General features: G+C 38.5%; 1 long non-coding RNA gene across 1 annotated transcript in view; it reads right to left on the bottom strand.

Annotated features, from left to right (window-relative positions):
- Nucleotides 1–6,314, bottom strand: part of LOC143666072 (uncharacterized) — a 135,069-nt gene extending 128,755 nt beyond the window's left edge. Inside the window, exons 1-2 of the long non-coding RNA XR_013167359.1 lie at nt 6,214–6,314; nt 4,044–4,120 (exon numbers count right to left, since the gene is read on the bottom strand). This is a non-coding gene — a long non-coding RNA (uncharacterized LOC143666072). The remainder of the gene's footprint in view (nt 1–4,043; nt 4,121–6,213) is intronic.
- Between the last annotated feature and the right edge of the window lie 11,017 nt (nt 6,315–17,331).

Here is a 17,331-nt window from a genome sequence, read left to right as displayed (position 1 = left end):
TAAAAAAAAGTACAGACTCTATGACTCCATTTATATAAAGTTCAAATATTAAACGACGAAAACTAAATGACAGTGTCAGAAGTCAAAACAGTCATTAGCTCTGGCGCTTCCAGACTACTCTAATTCTCTATTTGTTGATCCAGGACGATTACACGGGCACATTCATTTAGTGAAGTTCACCAATCTGTACAAACACACGCACACAGACACATACATTCACATGTACATACATGCATACAAATATTTGTACATATGGTTGTATGTGTGTATACGTTATGTATATATATACAAATGTATGCTAAATTTCAATATAAAATGTTTTAAAACGCAAACAGGAGTCTTGAGCATTTTAATTCTAGTGATTGAAACAATTAGGAACCTTGAAGGAGAAACCTCCCCAAGCACAGCTGAAAATTCCCTTTTTGGGACCAGCAATTAACCCAGTACCATGACACCTAACACACTGCTTCAAATTAAATTGAAATTGCATTGAAATACGTCTGTCTCCTCTACTCAGCCATAATCTGCTTAAGGCTGGGAACAGTGTCTTATTTATCACTGGCTGTCCAGTGCATACATAAATACATAGACAATATCATTTATCAGCAAAATATTATAGCCTCATTGTGTACTTAGGTGGCCTGCTAAAGTTTTCCGAGACCTGGTAAGGATGGAGGAAATGTACCAGCTTTTGTTACAGCTTCAACAATTTTTTTGAAATTCTAAGTTTGTTGCTTTGATAGGCTATCAAGAAAAATGAAGTAATTATCTGAGACACAGGACCTCTTGAACCCATTGTGCTCATCTGTGCTTCCTGCCTGCGGGGTGGGTTCTTAACTTTTCTGGTAGAGCCGGAGCTGTTTAATTCCCTTCCTTTCTCTGTGTTTGTAATACTGTACTTACTGACAACAGCAAAGAATAATGGCACTCCAGCTTTTATCACATTCTAATCATAGCTTTTGCGCTTGGGATTTACAATACAAAGCAGAGTTAGAAAATGTCAATTTCCTGAGGTTCAGAAATTAGTTTCATATTTGCCGTCCTGACGCAGCCAAAGAGGACAAATTAATAAAACATTATGTACAGTACTAAAAAGGGGGCGAGGAGGCGGGGTGGGGGGGGAGATTTACGTCATCCATTCATCAGTGATCTAACCAGAAAAACATTAGCGAATGATTAAAGAAAGATGACCCCGAGGGGAATGCACGACAGGCTTTTGTCAAAGCCCCCACATCTAATGTCATTTCAGGCCGGCCTCAAAATTCAATTTGTGTGGGACCTCTAAGTCATCCATTCCGCAACGCCATGCAGCATAATTGCATTTGAACAGCTTCCAGAGCAGCGCTGAGAAAATGTCCTGTTCCCGGGGCCTCAGTGCCCGCGACGAGCCGGGCGGCCCAGCTGACCACACAGGAGGACGGGCTCAGGGAGGCAGTCTGATGATCCCACCTGCTGACCGTTGCCCTCCACAGGAAGCACATGTTTCTGCTTAATTCCTGCCAGCTTTGGCTGTCAGGTAGGCATCTGCAGCAGGCAGCTCCCGAGGGCTGCCACCTGGTGCTGTCAGTCGGCGTTGGACCAACGAGGAAAAGGAGAGGCATTCATCTATGTGCTTATTTTTCTGTGTTTAGGGTATTTCTTGGGACTTGGAGTTTTCTCTTGGCAAGCTAACTGGTCTCTTTAGTGAGGAAGGGAAAAAAAAAAAAGGAATTTTGCTTGCTTTCCTTTAACTCAGAGTTCCCTTCTTTGGAAAAGCTGTTTGGTAATACCTGGTTCACCCTCATTTAAGCTTGTGCAGCGTCTTCACAGTTCTGCGACCTGCCTGAAAACAGACTGAAAAAAATGAAGCCCGAGCATCATAAATTTGAGACACAGCCATTAGTACCATTATTTTTCACATGTTGTGAGAAAAGTACAAAGAGGCAAATACAAATTAGCATTTTAATCCCATTAAAAAGGAAAAACAAAAATAAACTTCCAAAGACTGAGCACTCCTGAGAAAAAGGCCAATTTTTGGCTACTGAATCAATAGTATGTAGTATGCAAAAAATAAAAGATTCTCAGTGAATATCAAAGGTCAGATTATATTTCAACCTCAGAAAGGCTGACTGTTTAATCCAAAATAATGTATATTTAAGTTTAGCTCATAACTTGTCTTTTGCATCTTCAAAATGTGGTACAACTTCCCATAAAACCAGTCAGCTCTAATGAAATTGATTGAGGAAGCATGCTTTGCTTTTTAACGGATTGCTTCAACTATTAGCACAATTGTGAACAGGAATTAGCACCTGGCTAGGAAAAAAGCTGTTGCCCTAATGACACCTATCCTTTGGTAGCTTTTTGCCTGGTTTATCCTACTGATGAGTGATAATAAAGATAAAATGTATAAGATGCTGAGTTAAGGAAAGTATTGAAAGCGACAGGAAAAGATAGATACAAGCAAACTTTATGTTTCATATCTAAGAATCTATGAGCCATTTTTTTACATACATCCACCCCCAAACACTTATTTACATTACCGCTAGAAAAATTAAAACTACATTATTGAAAATTTGAAGCTCTTAAGCTCCTTCCCATTGAAGTGATTCTTTCATTGTGCAATTTTTTTGATAAGAGGGAGTTTTTGAGGAACACAACCATTACATTATGGCAGAACAGGCTGTTCTGAACTTCAAAAAACATATTACTATGGAAGTTGGTGTTCAAAAAGTCAAGAGGGAATTGCCCTGAGTTTATCTATTTTACTGACATTTTTAACACTGGAAAGTGTCAGTGAAGACAGAAGCCGAGGTATGTTTTCTAGTAAACGTAAGCACTCCGCTCCCTCTATTAACCTGGCCATATTTCATTCTACCTGCGTATTTTTAGGAAGTTCAATAAAATATTCACTCAGAAAGTGTTCCAGACATGTGAAGGTATAAGGTGCCAAATTATACAAAGAACTGGATGCAAGAGAGGAACAGGAAGTTGAATGGGTGAAAAGTGGTTGGGTGGAGAAACACAAAAGGGATTTAAAAAAAATTTCAGAATGGCCCTTAATTTAAGAATCAGAGGAATCAGACCATAAAGTTAAAAGCAGAGACTCTTCATAACTTTTTGTGCCCACAAATTGTGTTCTGATTATCATAGACCTCTGTGAGGCTGCCTGTGCTCACTCATACTTGAAGGAAGCCTAAACAATTAATACAGGGGTTTTTTTTTTGCCTGTTGGGAAGCTTCAGAAATGACCTCTGTGTGTGTGTGTTTTTTTTTCAATTCGTCATCTGTACATTCACCAGCAGACCCCAGGCAGCACCCACATCATTCTGGATGAGATCCTTTCAGCGTTGACCGAAATGATCCATCTACTTTCTCTCTAGCCTGCTTGTGGAGAGAGAGTGGCCACCACTAGAAGGTGCAAAGGAGAAACTCTACTCAATAACTCTGTATAGACCCAAAAAACTACTCAAGGGAGTCCTTCAAGGGGATTCTGCAGCCACACACAGTTTTTAAACTGAAGTGATTTTCCTCAGTGGCCTTAGCATATGCCAATCTTACAGATAAGGAAGAAGTTCCAGCTGCCCCACAGATCCCCTCTTCAGTTTCTAGTTGCACTTCTGAGAACTGTGTTTGATCATACAGGAGAGCTTGCTACGTCTGCACTGCATTTTAAAAGAAGGATATGTGACTACAAAGAGTTCCTGAGTGTCTAGGCATATTATAAATTCATGTTCACAGAAACAATAGACCCCATTACTTGTCTCTCATTCATCTGGCTCCAGAGTGGAAACACCCATTCCCCTGTGTGCTCTGTGAGAAATTCCTAGGTTTTATTCCATGAATTTTTCATGGAAAGCAAAACAGTGTGTTTTTAAACTGAAACTCTTGATATGTCTTAAACTTGCTTTGGGTATTTAATAGGATCTGTTTTCTGTAACGTTGCTTCCCACTCTTTTGTTCTTCTCTCATCCAAACCCCAAATCCTTCAGCCCCTCATCTTCTTGGGGGGCTCTTGTCTGATAATCCTGCAACTGGAGGGTAGAGTGGGAAGAAGGTCTACATACCTTGATTGTTGGTGATTTTTTTTTCCTTCTGGTTCTTCCAACACCCTGGTGGCCTACTTGGGTGTCCCACAAGCTCTCTGTGGAAAATAGCGTGTCCCATTTAGCAACAACCCCACCTACCATGAGCTCCTGAGCTATACTTAAACAAGGGTGAGAGAGAGCTGGAATGATTGAGGCCTGCATTATGCCATGTGAGAAGAACCATTTTCTCTCCATGGTGGTGGGCCACAAAGTAATTCCTGCTTCTACTTTGGCAATCTGTGGGGTAGAGGAAATGAAATCATGTTATTTTGCAGTGTGACAAAATGAAATTGGTGTTCAAGGGAAATTTTTGACAAAGTTGGAAGGTTTTTTTTTTAACCTAATAAACAATATCCAAAAGAAAATTTATATTTCTCAGGACTTCTCATAATGTTGGATATTTTTTGTGTGGAAGGTGAGGAAAGGGAAATATATTCCAGGTTAAATAACTCAGAGTATACCTATCCTCACAGCTGTATAAAATGATTACACTCTCTCCTATTTATTTTTCAAAATAGTCACTGAATTCTGCACTTTGTATCATTTATAGAAAAATACATATTAATTTCTTAGCTCAGGATTTTAAGAATCTCAGCTTTTTGGTGTTTCCCTAAGCTAAAAATACGCTGTCATGTCAATCTGTCAACATTTGCATCTAAAGTATTGTGAGCTGAGGATGCTTTCTTTTTCTTCTTCAATAATTAGCATTAATATGACACCTGAGACCCAGACCTAGCATTCTACAGCTATGAAAGTTAGCCTTACCCCATACCACAACTGTTTAGAAAGCTGAAAAAGTGATCAGACTTCAGTTAGAGAAATGAATGAAGCAGATCTTGTTAGAACTAAGGTAAATTGGACTAAAGGGTAAAGGATGATATTGGCTGTGATTTAAAACTTCAACATCTGTGTGAGACCAAAGGAAGAGATGTTTATTTGGTGCAAAATCTATATTTTCTGTAGCACACTATCTAATTTAACTTGTGTGGTCACTTTATTCAAACACCATAATTATATAGAACCTTGAATAAGGAGTGAGATCTTGTGGTTTGTATAGGTTTGTGATGCCACAAAACATCCCAGGGTAATTTGGGCAGAGAATAAAAAAGTATTTGCAAAGCCTTCTTGAAGAACTGGGGAAAATATGGAAATATTAAACTTTCCCACCTAGAGAGTGCCAAATACACTTACAAGCATTGGAAACGACAAATTTAATAAGCCGAGCCCTCAATCTTGGGGATTTCCTTATGAACTTATTCCTACAAAGGAGAAGCTAAGCCTACTTATAATGATGTCTAAGAGTCATTCCCAGAGAACCTCTTTTGTTGCTCAGATGTGGCCTCTCTCTAAGCCAACTCCACAGGTAAACACACTGCCCTCCCCCCACTACACAGGACATGGGTCCCTGAGATGAGCCTGGCTCTGGAATCATGGGATCGAGAAAGCCTTCTTCACCAAAAGGGTGAAGAGAAACGAAACAAAATAAAGTTTCAGTGGCTGAGAGATTTCAAAAACAGTCGCGAGTTCATTCTGGAGATTATTCTTATGCATTTTATAGACACCCCTTTTTAGTTTTCTGTGTTATTAGAATACCTATAAGGAAATACTTGAAACTGTTGAACTGTATTCCAATAGCCTTGATTCTGGACGATAACTGTATAATTATAGAGCTTTTACAGTGTGACTGTGTGATTGTAAAAAAACTTTGTGGCTGACACTTACTTTATCTAGTGCCTGGACAGGTGAGCTAAAAAGTAAGGACAATATATAAATAAACAATAGGGGGGGATAAAGGGAATGGATGTTTTGGGTGTTTTTTCGTTCTTATTTTTATTCTTATATGTATTCTGGGCTGATAATGAAAATGCTCACAGATTGATTATGGCAATGAACGCACAACTATATGATGATGCTGTAAACCACTGATTATATACTTTGGGTGATTATATGGTATATAATTATATCTCAATAAAATTGCATTAATAATAGTAATGATTAGTATGAAAAGCATTCATGCAATTTTTTCTAAGTATGGAGTCCCTAAAATCTATTACACATGCCACAAAAAAGTACTGTGATATAACGAAACTACTTCTGTGCTCTGGTTCTCTTACAATAGCATTTCAAAATCCTTTCTAATATTACTGACCATTCGTTCCTCTGCCAACCATGGTATATGTGCAGGCTTGAGACTGTTACGTACCACAGAAAAAAGCTATGCTTTTTTTTTCTTAAATTGCGTTGTTTTAATCCTAATTGAATCTTGTGAGGGCAGACCTATTGTTAGGTGGGACCTCTTGTTTCCATGGAGATGTGATCCACCCAATGGTGGGTGGGACCTTTTGATTAGTTTCCATGGAGATGTAACCCCACCCATTCAAGGTGAGGTCTAAATTAATTTACTGGAGTCATTAAAAGAGTTTACAGGGAAGAGAGAGCTTAGAGCCAATACAGAGAGCAGATGCCTAGGCATGGACATTTGAAGATCTTGGAGACAGACAAAAGCTCAGAGAGGAGGCCACTGGAACCAAGAGCTGAAAGCAATGAAATCCAGGAGTGCAGTGCCAGCAGACATTGCCAAGTGCCTTCCCATGGGACAGAAAATCCCCAGATACCATCAATCTTTCTTGAGTGAAGGTATCTTCCTGTTGATGCCTTAATTTGGACATTTTCATGGCCTTAGAATCATAAATTATAACTTAAAAGAATCCCTTTATAAAAGCCAATCCATTTCTGATATATTACATTCCAGTAGCATTAGCAAACCAAAACAGTATTCAATATCAATGTTTTTCATTCTATTATATTTCACATAATATTTTATTGTACAGTTTTGTGTACATGCTTGTCTTTAATTAAAATTTATAAAGCTCTTGGGTTCCACAAGGGTATCTCAATCACCCTTGAATTTCCAGGACCAAGGACATGCCTAGAACTTACAGGTGACTAACAAATGTTTGTTGAAGGAAAGAATGATTGAATAATAAAAAGTTGAAGCTGACATGAAGACAGATACTGTAACAGATACCAAAAGAATAAATGAAGGTATTTTTTATTTTGAATTTTGAAAATAAAAAGTAAAGTCTCGATTGTATAGTACACTTTCTAAATAAACTTCCTTTTTTTTTTTGGCATGGGCAGCCTCCTGGAATTGAACCTGGGCCTCTGGCATGGCAGGCAAGAATTCTGCCACTAAGCCACTCTTGCACCACCCAATAAACTCCCCTTTTGGAGAGCAAATGATGCACTTGTATTGTAATGAGATAGGGACATGAGGAATGATGGTTTGGGAGGAACATGGTGGAACCCAGGCAAAGCTGGAGTCAGTACTCAATGCCATTCTAGGGCCATTCTTCTCCAGTTTAGAACTTCTGTCCCTGGGATGAAGTTTCCCCCTTTTTATATCACCCTTTTAGCATAAGGGAAATCTTGATTTTTATTTTTAAAGGACTGAAAACTTGAGTACACCAGCATTGCTTTGTTTGAATGTCACTGGTTGAAAAGATAAAACTTACCTTATTTTCACATACTCAGAGGCATGGGCACAGAAATGAAATGAACATTTGGTAGGAATCACAGTGAAAGCCTCTAAAGTTTATAAAGACATACCAGCACAAATTTCCTTCGACAAAAATTAAAAGCAAAATAAAAATTACAGTGGAATAGGTATATATTATACATCATTGGAAATTGTGTATTTCTTTAAGAGAGCATTTACATCCATAATTAAATATTTTTGAAGTTAGGCATCCCAAGCTAGAAGAGGTTTATGAATTGCAAAAAGCAGTCTGTTATCCCAAAGAGAGATTTTTATAAATAGAAGTTCTTGTAAATAAGCCTATTTATCTACAGCCTAGTAAAGAGTTGAACACTGTCTAGAGAATGTGATCTAAGTGGGCAAACAATTCAGATAATGTAAATTGCAGTTTGAGGCCTAAAAAATACAGAAATCATGTTTAGTCTAAAAAAATATGGAGACCTAAAATGGCATGCAAATTCTGAGAAAAGCTTTTCTGGCACTGAACAATATGACAGCACTAAAATATAAACTGAAATCAAAGAAATTTTACAGTTTAAAGTATGTCAAGGAAGCAGTCGCTAACAAAACTTGTTCCAGGGTCTAATTCAATACCTACAAAGACATGCAAAATTAAAACAAGGGTCAATAATCTATTGCCAGAGTAAGAGTATAATTTTAATAAGCAGAGCTAATCCAAGAAAACAAAAACAACAGCAAACTTCAGAGCCTCCACGTGCTTGATCCCCTGAAGTATTTACAGCCTATTTACCTAGAAAAAGCAGCCCTATTTACCTAGAAGAGAAGATGATCTTTCCACTAATGCCATCTCTCAGTGACCCAGAGTCCTTACCAATAAGAAAGGAGAACATTTTCCTTCTCTGAGACAGGTGTTAAATTTTAAAGTAAGTGTTTTGGTTTAGTAAAACTGCTAAAATGCAATATAACAGAAATGGGTTGGCTTTTAACAACGGAGATCTATTAAGTTACAAGTTACCATTCTAAGTCATGGAAATGTCCAAACTAAGGCATCAACAAGAGGATACCTTCACTGAAGAAAGGCCGATGGCATCGGAGTTCCTCTGTCACATGGGAAGTGTCTGCTGGCCCTTTGCTCCTGGGTTCCATCACTTTTAGGGTTCTTGTGTCCTTGCTTACTTCTCCAGAGACACCTCTCTGAGCTCCCTGTGTCCTGCAGGTCTTCTCTTATCCCCAAAGCGTACATCTCTCTGTGTCCCTCAATTGGTTTCATCTCTCTGCTTTCTGTATCTGTCACTCTGTTTTCTGTCTTTATTCTCTTCATAAAGGGCTCCAGCAGAAGAATTAAGACCCATTTGAAGTGGGGTGGATCATATCTCCATGGAAACAACCTAATCAATAAGTCCCACCCACAATGGGTCTGCACCGACAAGAACAGATTAAAAGAACAAGGCTTTTGGGGGGTACATAACAGCTTCAAACCAGCACACTAGGTGTAATACTATCACCCTAACCTATTTTTTAATCACTTTGAGGCTGAATATCCCAGATAATAAAGGAGCAATAATTTAAAGTCAGAGTAGTGAGTGCCCAACGTATCTGTGGGGTGTAGAATGGAGAAGCTAACGGCAGTACTTGCTGGGGGTGTCATTTTGTGCAAATCATTGGTTTAGCAGGTGAAAGAATAGGCTGGCATGCAGGATGTCCCATGGCCACTCAGCAGAGCTCAACCCTAGTGATTTTCACTTGCTCTGCTGAGTCCTAAGTGTTCCACAGAATCCCTCAAGGCCTTATGCTGCTTGAGACAAAATTAGTGAAAGGAGATACCCAATGAGACATATGCTAGTAAAGTATTAAATTATAAGGATAAAGAAAAAATCCTGCCAAATGTCCAGACAGAAAATGCAGGTTAGCTCCAAAGAGCTGAAATCAGTCTTTCCTTTCCTACACAGGAAAGGCCAAAAGAAAGTGGAGGCACTGTTAGGCAGTGTTGCAGAAAAATTGTAAACTAAAGTTTGATTCTGGCAATACATTGAATTATGTACCCCAACAACAGGCATGTCAATTTTAATCCATGTTTCTGTGGGTGTGAGCCCATTTGTTAAAAGGACCCTTTGAAGATGTATTATTAGTTAAGTGTGGACTCATTTGGGGATGGGGTGTTCTAAAATCCTATGTAGGTGTGGCCCAGTTGAATCAGGGTGGGCCTTAATCCATATTACCAGAGGCTTTTCCAAGCAGAAGAAATTCAGAGGCAATCAGAGAAGGCCCCAAATAAAAGCAGGAAGTCAGTAGAAACCTGAAGAGCAGACACAAAGAGACGAGACAGAGGTATAAGTCAAAGAACCCCGAAGATTTCAGTAAGCCAGCACCAGCAGGCTGCAGACTTCAGGGAGAAAGCATCGCCCTGCTGACACATTGCTTCTGGACTTTTAGCCTCCAAAACTGTGAACTGTGAACTGTTTAGCCACTCGTTGTGTGGTATCGTCTTAGCAGCGTGCAAAACTAAGACGATTCCCCAGCTAAAACGTTTTCAATGTGAAAAGGCCACAAAATGATATGTCATCAGTCCTACAAAAAAGAAAAAAAAATCACATGTCCTTCTAGAAAAAATTATGAGGCAGTAGTCAATTTTATTTCAAAAATAAAATCCAAAAATAATAATAATAAATAAAAAGAAATAAAGTCTACAACATTGGAAAGCTATCTATAATAGGATGGTGGTAGAACACCCTGAAATCTAAATATAGCTAGCTAAGTAATCATTATAAATAAGTCAAAATATTGCATGCAGATTTCCCAAAGCAAATTTCAAAGATCTAACATATAAGCTAATAACAATAATGATAATAGCTTATACTAAATGTTTCTTATGTGCTATATACTCTAATACCATATTAACTCATTTAATTTCAACAATTAAAGCATAAAAGATTGGTGTAATTATGAGCCCTACTTTCCAGGTGAGAAAATTGATGTACAGAGATGTCCAGTAAATTGCCCTAGGTTGCATAGCTAGAGACTCGATATAATAACCTGAATTTACTCATCTGAGACATTTTAACTTGGAAATTACAAGAACGGGAAGTAAAATCCCTTGGATGTGTTACATAGCTCAAATTAATGTGGATAAAATTTAACTATTTCAAACCCCTTCCCCCCCCAAAAAAAAGAGAACCCTCAGTATTTTCATAGCTCTTCCCATCTCTTTAAATGGCCTTGCCTTTCATTATGCAGTGCTTAAGCCAAAAACTAGGAATCATTTTAATGTGCCCCTTCCCTCCATACACCATCTCTAATCCAACAGCAAGTGTCATCTCTACTTTCAAAATGACTCTTCATCTGATTCTCTACTTTCCACTGTCCATACCTCTAGCACAAGCGACCATCGTTTCCCCCCAACTGTGTTCATAGCTTCCTCATTAATCTCCCGATTTGCTGCCTTAACCCCGTTTTAATTTCTTCACACGGCAACCATAAGACAGAGTAGTCAACAAAATTCCCCAGCAGCTTCCCCTTTCCCTTGGAGTACAGCACTGACTGCTTCATGTGTCCTGAGAAGAAAACCCTGCTTGTTCTGCCCCTACCTCCTGCTTCCACCTGCTCCTGAATTTCACAGGCCCTAGTCAGCCTGTGACAATGTGTCCAAAAATGCGTACTTCATGGAATATTGGAATAACGTAATCGATATGTTTGGATTCATAAGCGTACCTCAGTGTCTTTCACTCACCCCACTGACAGCACTCCAGCCACACTGCTGAACTCTCCTTGAATACATATTGGATCAAGTTGGAAAACAAGCTATAGGATTATTAAAATATCATTAAAACAAGAGCATTATTATGAACTGTCACAAAAACCTTGTACAGATATAAGATCCTAGTTGCACATGCTTTTCTTAAGCAATTAAAATGAAAAATAAATAAAATTAATGCTGCACATAAAATAAAAGAAAAAACATAATGCGCTTTGTAGGAGTCAATTATTAGATTTGTAAATTCTACTCTTTTCGTTTCTGACTCTAAAAATAGAAAAACAACTACAAAATTTTAATCAAGGAAACCAAAAGTAAAATTAATATGAAAAGAGGGATGTAGTAATAGAGATGAATTTTTTAATGCTTAAATTTGTTTAATTATAAAAAGCACCATGTTAATAAAAATTCAAAGTTCAATATTCAGTGCTGACACCACAGCATCTAGAACAGTGCCGGGACGTGGAGGAGTTCAGTAAATATTTGGTGAATAAATGTATTTTATCCGAAAATATTACTTGTCTCTTGAAATAGAAAGCCTGAATATAGCAACAAGCCTGGGTTGAGGTGGAACTCTTTGTATTATCAAAAAATTATTTCAAATAAGCTCCCAGACCCTCTCATCCAGGAGATATTTGTTGAGCGCTTACAATTCTAGAAATAATAAATGCCCACCCATCCCAAAAAAACTGTCCTCATAAAGTTTCATTCTGTTATACATAGAAAAAATGTATATATATATGTATGTATGTATATATGTGTGTGTGTGTATATATATATATATATCAAGTGGTGAAATGTGCTATGAAGAAAAATAAAGCAGAGTGAGGAGAATGGAGAGGCTATATGGATGGTTATTTCTTAGGGTAACCAGGAAAGGACTCTGGTGATATCTGGGCATCAGAGATCTGAAGGAAATGAAGGGCAAACCATGCAGATAACAGAGGGAGGGCTGGTTCCAGACAGAGGAAGCAGGAAATGAAAGGACCCTGAGGCAAAAGTATGTGTCTGGACCTAAGAGTGGCAAAGCTCAGATGACAGGGGACCTCGGAGGATTTGTACTCTGGGAAGAAAGGAAGCCCAAGGGTCTTGAGCAGAGAAGTGGCATGATCTAACCTTCATTTTAAAAGAAAGTGTGGATAGACTCTGGAGTGCCAAGACGAAAGCTGGAAGACAACTAGGTCACTGCTGTGACCCTTGTGGTAGAGAAGCTGTAGGACTTTAGATATTTTAATGGCAAGATTCTGCATTTATATTGACTATGATGCTGACAGCATAGGCTGATAGATGGGGGGGAACTTATACTTTAAGAGAGCAGAACATCTTATAAAGCTACAAAAGCAACAGTAGAGCACTGGTGCGAGAATCAGTAAGTAGATCTATATAGAGATGACCCTGTAACATCTGTTAAACTAGAATATATTTTAAAAATTGAGACTACGGTAAACTTGGCTCTACAAAACAAATCTGTGGAGAAAAAATTATTCAATAAATGGTACTAAGAAAACTGGTTATATTTAAAAACCAAACAAATTTTTAAATAAAAAAACGTTATTTTTATTGGTTATTTTTAAAAGAGAAACAAAAAAGCATCACCAACATTAAAGGGACCTGGTTTAAAGACCAGAAAAAAAGAAAGTTGAGCTCATTGGAGCTGTGTTAACCATGTTTCTTCCCAAAACAAATGCTAGTACTGATCATGAGTGACATTTTCATAAAATCTTTACCATTTAAATTAACACTCAATCTTTCAGGATAAAAGGAAGATTTGAAATGTAAAACTAGAATAGTCAAATGATATCTCACAGGACATCTGAGCAGTCAGGTAAGCTGTAACTTAGACATATAGGAATAATTGTGTTTGGGAAGAAATATCCATATAATACTCATGAGATGAAGTATCTGGGCTCTCAGAACTAAGAAAGAGTTCTAGGAATTACTGTGTACTGCTCCCTGGATATAATATCTCAGTACATTGCTGCAGCCAAATAGAACAATAAAATACCAGATATCAATGGGAAATTGGGAAGCAAAATCCAAAACGTGAATCCACACAAAAGTAGATAGTCCCTGGGATACTATAAGCAATACTGATGGTCAGTTGCCCTCTAGTAGGAAAGGAAAATAGAATGATCTTGGGGCTTGAAAGGCTTATAAAAAATAAACAAGAGAAAGAGGGATTCTCACAGGGGCAAAATTAAAATAGTGATAATGAATGTACTGGGTTTATATTGTGAGCCAGGCAGTGTTTTAGTTTTCCAGCTGCTGAAACAATTACAAATAAGGGGTTAGCGTAAACAATGGGAATTTACTGGCTCACGATTTTGAAGCTAGAAGTCCAAAATCAAGGTGTCAACAAGGCCATGTTTTCTCCCTGAAGACTGTGACATTCTGGGACTGGCCACTGGCCATCTTTAGTCCTTGGAGTTTCTGTAACATGGCAATACACATGATACTTGGTCTCCTCCTTTTTCTTCCAAGTCCCAAGTTCCACTGATGTTCTAGTTTGCTAGCTGCTGGAATGCAATATACCAGAAATGGAATGGCTTTTAAAAAGGGGAATTTAATGAGTTGCTGGTTTACAGTTCTAAGGCCAAGAAAATGTCCCAATTAAAACAAGTCCATAGAACTGTCCAATCTAAGGCATCCAGGGAAAGATACCTTGGTTCAAGAAGGCTGATGAAGTTCAGGGTTTCTCTCTCAACTGGAAGGACACATGGTGAACAGGGTCAGGATTTCTCTCTCGGCTGGAAAGGCACGTGTGAACATGGTGTCATCTGCTAGCTTTCTCTCCTGGCTTCCCTTCATGAAGCTCCCCAGGAGACATTTTCCTTCTTCATCTCCAAAGGTTGCTGGCTGGTGAACTCTCTGCTTCTCATGGCTATGTCATTCTACTCTCTCCGAATCTCCTGCTTTCTCCAAAATGTTTCCTCTTTTATAGGATTCCAGTAAACTAATCAAGACACACCAGAATGGTGGAGACATGTCTCCACCTAATCCAATGTAACAACTGTTCTTGATTGGGTCACATCTCCAGGAAGATGATCTAATCACAGATTCAAACATACAGTTTGAATAGAGATTAGAAGAAATGGCTGCCTTTACAAAATGAGATTAGGATTAAAACATGGCTTTTCTAAGGTACATCCTTTCAAACCAGCACAACTGACTTCCAGCTTCTGGCTGTTCCCCACGGTTTCTCTTTCTGTGTCCAATTTCCTTTACTTTTAAAGACTTCTGCCATATTGGATTAAAGCCCAGTCTCATCCAATTTGGGCACACCTTAACTAATAGCACCTTCAAAGTTCCTATTTATCAATGGGTTCACACCCGCAGGCCTGGAGGGAGGAGGTTGGAACTTGAACATTCCTTTTTTGGGGGGACATAATTCAATACCCAACAGAAAGTATGTTAAATTCCTTAAATATGTTATTACATTCAACCCTCCCAACAAGCCCAGGAGGGAGGTATTCTTACCCCATGTTACAAATAAGGTAATGGGTCTCAGGGAATTTGAGATCATCTAGAACTGTGAAAGCAGAACAGAGACTCCAAGGTAGGCCAGTCTGACCCCCAAATTCATTCTCTTAGTTTATAATATCTTTAAGCTATGAGAAAGAACAACATGGATTTTTCCACCTTGTATTAGACCTAATAGACACTCTTTGAAATTGGAAAGAAGAAAAACCCAAGGGCAAGTAGTATGATACATGGCAGTGCTTTTGGAATTCCCTTCCTGGGGGATAGAACAGGGTGAAACACAACATATTTAAAAGGGGGGCCATTCATCTACTTATTTATCTTTTCAAAAAAAATTTTGAGGCTATACTACCTGCCACTGAATGCTAAATTCAGAACAGATTTCTAAAGGCAGACAAAGCTGCTTGCAGTTGTCTTTTTTAGAATGATTTCATGAACAACAAGCATACTTTAAAAAGAGAAGCCTTTTCTTACACTGGCATAGTGAACACGATAAACCACGAATCTGACCTATGTCCCTCTGTCTAAATTTAAACCATGAACATTTTGAGAGGTGGAGCATTTGGACTATGGGTATGGTTTTCTGAAGATTTGAAGAAAATAGCACTAGGCCATAATTTTGGAAAGATGCAGCCCACTTTTTAAATGTATAATCTGCTGAGATTTCTTGTACATTCATTCCAATACTCCCAGTGACTCAAGAAATAATTTTATAGCTGCTTTATTTTCTACTATGACTTGTAATATGTTACTGTGCTCTGTAACCTTTATCTTCAAGTTTCTCCATCCTCTCTCATTTCATTCTTGGTGCTAGTGATTGCACTAAGAGTTTGTTAATGTACCCCCTACAGAGTCTGGGGAGAGAGTATGCGTTTTCCTTAAGAACATGTAAAAGAGAAGGATCATTTGGGGTGTAAGTGCTTTTAAAAGCATTATATTCTAAATGCGCAAATAAAAATTCAGGCTATTTTCCATAATTAAATGTTTATTCTCCGGGAAATTATAGAGAATTTAATTCCCGTTTGTTGGATTTGATGTTAATTGACAAAGTTTTCTAACTTGGAAATTTCATGTTTTACTTGAAAAACAATGGTTTTATGTTTACCAGCCACTCAAAGCCTGAGTGTAGAACAACAGATGCCACGAAGGTTGGCTCAAGCTCAAGTCATTACGAAGGTGAGGCTGGAGGCCAGGAGGGAGGAAACAGATTGCATTGCACGTGAGCATGGCCTAGGGGTGGGTTCACTGAGTGGCATTTATGGCAGCAATAGAAAAGGCTGCTTGACTGTTTTCCAAGTGTCAGGGTAAGTCATGTGTAGGCAGCTGTTGTTCACTGAGAGGCGAAGAGCAGGAGAGAAAGGTCTCCTTAAAAGAAAGCATAAGTCAGGGAAGGATACTCACAACCTGCAATGCGGAGCAGTTGGGACTTCCCACTGCCTCCAGGAACCTGAATCTACCCAAAGCGCTTCTTTGCATAAGGAAACAGAATGTTCTTACGGATTCTTCACAAAGAATCAACAATGATAAACTTTGCCTTGTACTGGCTCCCAAACCATTACAGGGAATTTATTTAGACTGAGCCACTTAACAGAGCTTATCATGGTAAGCATGCCTTGCCATACACACTTCATCAGGGGATCATTGACTGGTACGCAGTTGTATTGCTGAAGAGTGTATTGTATATGGGATGCATCAACCCTAGAGAGAATTTCGCCAAACATGTATATGTTCTTTTGATAAAGCGTCTTAGATATCAACATTTCAATTAAAGTTGGCTATATTGCATGTTTGTCTTAAATACATAGCTACTGAAATGATCGTTTGGCTGTCCACATTTATGAAACTAGACATTTTCTATATATTAATGTGAAAATATATACTAAATTCCTATAATCTGGTCTCAAGAAGTGTGTGGGGAAAAAAAGAACATAGATGCTAAAGTTGCTGATTTGAAAAAATAAATAAAGGGCAGGCCACAGTGGCTCAGTGGCAGAGTTCTCACCTGCCATGCCGGAGACCTGGGTTCAATTCCCAGAGCCTGCCCACGCAGAAAATAATTAAATAAATAAAGCCAAGTCTCAAACGTCTAATTTGAAACTTGCACTGTATATATTTGCATATTATCTTAACAAGTCCCTGACTGACCTATGTAAATAATTGTTGAACCATATTAAAGATAATATACTCAATTCAATATTGAATAATAAATCCATGAGCAATGGGAGATGTTTAGAATTACCACATATCTCATTAGAAGTGAAAGTAGCAGCTTTGGAAATGCCTGAGATAAAGGGGTAGGCCATAAAGAGGTTTGGACTAGGGGTAAGGAGACCTGGGTTCTAGTCTCCACTTAATCACAAATTCGGGGTATGATCCACGGCCTCGTTTCTTGTTCCCAGACAATTGTGGGACGGGGGGAGAGTAATGTCCTGCATTAATTAGAGTTATTTATGATGCAAGGACAAAAATGCCAGCTCAAATGAGCTTACAAAATAAGGGGATATTTTTACTTAGAGGCCGTGAGAGTCCAGAGGTGG

The sequence above is a fragment of the Tamandua tetradactyla genome, chromosome 22, assembly GCF_023851605.1.
Source record: "Tamandua tetradactyla isolate mTamTet1 chromosome 22, mTamTet1.pri, whole genome shotgun sequence".
In the NCBI taxonomy this organism is placed as follows: domain Eukaryota; kingdom Metazoa; phylum Chordata; class Mammalia; order Pilosa; family Myrmecophagidae; genus Tamandua; species Tamandua tetradactyla.
The sequence above is the reverse complement of the archived record's forward strand: the minus strand, read 5'-3'. Positions and strand labels throughout refer to the sequence as shown.